Source organism: Mandrillus leucophaeus, unplaced genomic scaffold, assembly GCF_000951045.1.
Source record: "Mandrillus leucophaeus isolate KB7577 unplaced genomic scaffold, Mleu.le_1.0 Scaffold21, whole genome shotgun sequence".
Lineage (NCBI taxonomy): Eukaryota > Metazoa > Chordata > Mammalia > Primates > Cercopithecidae > Mandrillus > Mandrillus leucophaeus.
In genome coordinates, this window is record NW_012102143.1 from 5935323 (window position 1) to 5941322 (window position 6000).

Sequence of the window (6000 nt, forward strand, 5' to 3'; positions counted from 1 at the left end):
AAACGTATAGACAATACAGAGAAACAAATCAAAAATGGACCAGAAAATCTTTACAGAGGAATTGGAATAATAAGAAATAATCAAACAGCAATCTTGGAGTAATAATATAATGAACAAAATGAAAAAGGCAATAGAGATCATCAACAGCTTTGATGCGATAAAGAGCATCAACAGAATTGATCAAATAGAAGACAAAATCTGTGAATTCAGATTAATTGAATATGTATAAGTCAGAGGAGAAAAAAGAAGAAAGAAGAAGCAAGAAAGCTTATGGGATAACATCAAAAGAGCAAATGTATCAATGTTCAAGAGGTACTTCCTCAAACCTTGAAAAGGAGAAAGGGGTAGAAAACTTACTTAAGTAAAAGCTGGCTTCAGAAATGAAGGAGAAATGAAGACTTCTTCAGACAAACAATAGCTGAGGGAGTTTATCACCATTAGACCTATCTTACAAGAAATGCTAAAAAGAGTTCATCAAGTTGAAAGAAAAGGACACTAATGAGTATCACAGAAACGTAACTGAAATTATATAACTCACTGGTAAAAAGTAAGTACACAGTCAAATTCTGAATACCCTAATAATGTAATGGCAGTGTGTAAATCATTTATCGTTAGTATGAAGGTTAAAAAACAAACCTATTAATAATAACCACAATAATTTGTTAAGGAATATGCAATATAAAAAATACATATTGACATGAAAAATTCAAGATATGGGGGTAGTGGAGTTAAAAGTGTAGACTATTTTTCTTTTTAGTGATCAAAGTTATGTTGTTATTTATTTGAAAAACTTGTTATGTTTTTTGTAAGCCACATCATAACCACAGAGCAAAAACCTATAATAGATACATTAAAAATAAAAACCAAGGAATCAAAACTTACTACTAGAAAAAAATCACTTAGCCACAAAGGGAAACAGTAACAGAAAAAGAAAGGAAGATAGTAGCTACAAAACAACTAGATGACAATTAACAAAATGTCAGTACTAAGTTCTTAACTATTACAATTTTCTTGGATGTAAGTGGATCATTCACCAATTAAAAGACAGAGTAAAAAGACCCAACTATATGCTGCCTACACACAACTCACTTCACCTGTAAGGACACACATAAACTGAAAACGAAGGGATTAAAAAAGATATTCCATGCAAATAGAAACCAAAAGAGAAGAAGTAGCTACACTGATATCAGATAAAATAGACTCTAAGTCAAAAACTGTGAAAAAACATAGAAGGCCATTATATAATGATAAAGGGGTTAATTCAGCAAGAGGCTGTAACAATTGTAAACATGCCTGCACCCAACATGGGAGCACAAAAAAATATAAAGCAAGTATAAGTAGATCCAAAGAGGTAGATAGACTGTAATACTTTAATAGTAGCAGATTTCAACACTCTTCTTTTCACAATGGACAGGCCATTCAGACAGAAAATTAACAAAGAAACATTAGATTTAAATTGCACTCTGAAGCAAATGGACCAAATAGGTATTTACAGAGCATTCCATTCAGCAGCTACAGAACACACATTCTTTTAACTGCACATGAAACATTCTCCAGGAAAGATCATGTGGTATACCAAAAGTCTTAACAAACTGAAGAAGATCGAAATCATGGCAAATGTCTTTTCTCACCACAGTGGTTTAGAACTAGAAATCAATAACAGGAGAATCCTCAGAAATTTTACAAATACACGGAGATTAAACAGCATACTCCTCAACAGCCAACGGGTCAATGAAGAAATTTAAAGGGAAATTTATTTGTGTATTTATTATTTATTTTATTTTATTATTTTATTATATGTTTTTGAAACGGAGTCTCGTTCTGTCGCCCAGGCTGGAGTGCAGTGGTGCGATCTCAGCTCACTGCAACCTCCGCCTCTAAAAGCGAAATTTTAAAATGTCTAAACACAAATGAAAATGAAAACAGAACATACCAAAGCCTATGGGACACTGCAAAAGCAGTTCTAAGCAGGAAGTTTATAGCAGTAAATACCTACACCAAAAAAAGAAGCGAGGTCTCAAGTAAACAATCTAACATTGCACCTCAAGGAACTAGTAAAACAAGAACAAACTAAATCCAAAATTAGCAGAAAAAAGGAATAATAAAGGTCAGAGCAGAAATAAACTAGAAGTTAAAAAATACAAAAGCAACAAAATGAAGAGTTTTTTTTAAAAGATAAAACTGACAAAACTTTAACTGGACTAAGAAAGAGAGACTACTCAACAAAATCAGAGATTATAAAAAGGAGGCATAACAACTGATATCACAGAAATACAAATAATTCTAAGAGACAAGCATGAACAATTATGTACCAACCAACTGGAGAACCTAGAAGAAATTGATAAATTCCTGGACACATAACAACCTACCAAGATTGAACATGAAGAAGCAGAAAATCTGAACAGACCAATGATGAGTAAAGAGATTGCATAAAAAGTCTCCCATCAAAGAAAAGCATTTGCTGCTGAGTTCTACCAAACATTTAAACAAAAATTAGTATGAATCGTATTCAAACTATTTCACACAATTGAAGAAGAAAAACTTCAATTTTGGTATCAGCATTACCCTGATACCAAAATCAGACAAGGTTACAATAAAAAAGGAAAACTACAGGTCAATATCCTGATGAACACTGATGCAAAAATTCTCAACAAAATACTTGCAAGCCAAATTCAAAAGCACATTAAAAAGATCATGATCAAGTAAGATTCATGCAAGAGAGATGCAAAGATGATTTAGCATATGTAAATCAATAAATATGATACATCACATTAAAAGAATGAAGGTTAAAACCTATATGATCATTTCAATACACGCAGAAAAAGCATGACAAAATTTAACATTCCTTCATGATAAAAATTCTCAGCAAATTAGGTATAGAAGAATGCACCTCATCACAATAAAGATCATATACAACAAACCCACAGCTAACAGCACACTGAACGGGAAAAGCTGAAAATGTTTCCTCTAAGATCTAGAAGAAGACAAAGATACCTACTTTCACTACTTCTATTCATCATAATACTGGAAATCCTAGCCAAGTAATTAGGCAAGAGAAATCAATAAAGGCACCAAAATTGGAAAGAAGGAAATTAAATTATCCCTGTTTGCAGGTGACATAAACTCATATATAGAAAACCCTAAATATTTCACTTAAAAAACTGTTAGAACTAACAAATTCAATAAAGTAACATGATACAAAATCAACATACAAGAATCAGCAGTATTTCTGTACACTATTAGTGAGCAATCTGAAAAAGAAATCAAGAAAGCAATCCCATTTATAATAGCTACAAAAATGCTTAGGAATAAATTTAACCAAGGAAGTGAAAGACCTCTACAGTAAAAACTACAGAACATCGATTAAAGAAATTGAAGAAGACACAAATACATGAAAGATATACTGTGTTTAATGAATTGGAATAATTAATATTGTTGAATTGTTCATACTATCCAAAGTGACCTACAGACTCAGTGCAATCCCTGTCAAAATATCAATGACATTCTTCATAGAAATAGAAAAATCAATCTGAAAATTGATGTGGAACCACAATAGACCTTAAATAGCCAAAGCAATCTTGACAGAAAAAAGAAAAAGCTGGAGGCATCACACTATCTGACTTCAAAGTTTATTACAAAGCTATACTAGCCAAAAACTCATGGTATTGGTATAAAAACAGACACATAGACCAATGGAACAGAACAGAACCCAGAAATATATCCACTCATTTATAGCCAGCTGATTTTTGCCAAAGATTCTAAGAACACACCTTGGAGAATGGACATTCTCTTCAATAAATGGTGTTGGGAAAACTGGATATTCACATGTGGAAGGATGAAATGAGACCCTTATCTCCACCATATAAAAAATAAAAAATGGATTAAAGACTTGCATGTCAGATCTGAAACTGTGAAACGATTAGAAGAAAATACAGGGGAAATTCTTTATGACATTGGTCTGTGCAAGGATGTTTTGGATAAGACCTTAAAAGCACAGGCAATGAAAGCAAAAATAGACAAATGGGCTAACATCAAACTAAAAAGCTTCTGTATAGCAAAGGATACAATCAACAGAGTTCAGAGATAACCTGTAGAAATGGGAGAAAATACTTGTAAACTATACATGTGACAAGTGGCTAATATTCAAAATACACAAAGATCTCAACAACCAAAAACAAATAGCCTATTTAAAAAATTGGCAAAGGATCTGAATAAACATTTCTCAAAGAAGACATACAATGTCCAACAGATGTATGAAAAAATACTCAACATCGCTAATTATCAGGGAAATGCAAATCAAAACCACAAAGTGATATCACCTCACCCCAATCAAAATGACCATTATCAAAAAGACAAAAGATAACAAGTGTTGGTGAGGATGAGGAGAAAAGTGAATGCTTAAAAGCAGTTATTGGGAGTGTAAAATGGTACAGCTTTATGTAAAATAGTATGTATGTTCATATCCAAAGGAGATGAAATCAGTATGTTAAAAATATCTGCCCTTCTGTGTTGATCACAGCATTGTTCACAATAACCAAGATATGGAATCGACCTAAGTGCCCATCAGTGAATGCATGGATAAAGAAAATGTGGTATATATATATATGGAATGGAATACTATTCAGCCATAAAAATTGAAATTTGTGACAACATTGATGAACCTGGTAGACATCAAGTTAAGTGAAATAATAAGCACAGGAAGACAAACACCTCATAATTTTGTTCATACGTGGAATCTAAAAATGGTGATCTCATAGGAGTAGAGAGCAAAATGGTAGTTACCAGAGCCTGGGGTAGTTAGGTAAAGGTGGTCTGGGGACATGTTGGTCAGAAGGGCCACACCTTAGGAGTGGGGCTAAATTAGCCCTAAATTAAAGGTCAAAGGATACATAATTACTATTAGATAGAAGGAATAAATATCAAGAACTGTGTTGTACAGCAAGGTATATTGTATTCTTGAAAAATGTAAAAAGAGCAATGATATGTGCTATCACCACAAAAATGATGACTGTGTAGCAAAAAGCACACCGAACCCTCAGATCCTTGCTTCTAGAAGCATTTTCCACTAAAAGGAATTAGGGACTTTCACTTTGGCTCTGATGGACTAATAGGATTCAGAATTATCCTCCCATCATAAATTTTAAAAATGCATGCAGTATAGGAAATGATTATTTTCTGACATTAGACAACTGGAAATACCAGATGTAATTCTGGAGAGAGGAGGAACAAAGATGGTAAGCCTTACAGTTTTCTATGTTTTCTGCCTGGGGGCAAATAACACTGCAGCTCAGCAAAGTGGAACTCAAATAGAGCCTGGCAATCTTACTAACTGAAGAGCATAGATTCAAAAGGCTGAGGGAGCTAAGATGTATATGGTGGAGTTTGATAAAGGGTGGGGGCTAGTCAGAGAAATAGTTGTACATATTTGCATAGACATCTGCTTGAGTCTTTGGTTGAGTACCAGTCTGCTCATGTGTAGGATGAAATCCCATGAGGTGGGCAAGAATAACTTCCAAGGAAAGAACAACTACTGGAAAACTATGAGAAAAAAAATTAACAAAGAGCTAGAAATCATTCAAGTTCCCTTCATTTATAGTAAGAAGACCTCATTGACTAAATGGAGTGTTCACTAGAGACTCCAGAAGGGCCACACCTTAGGAGTGGGGCTAAATGAGCCCTAAATTAAAGGTAAATATAGAGCTTCTGTACAAAAGTTTAAGAGAGCTTCAAAACAGCTAAATCCACAAGTTACATAATTGGTTGCCAGAAAAAGTACAACAGTCTTTGAAGACACATTTCAAAATTCAGCATTCTACAACCTAATCTCATAATGCTCATCAACAGATAAAAAATTATTAGACATTATGTGGACAAGAAAAATGTTATAACTAGGAGGAAAAATCACTTACTAGAAACAGACATAGAAATGAAAGGAATGATGGAAATAGCAAATAGAGATGAGAAAACAGATATAATAAATATACTTTAAGTGTTTAAGGA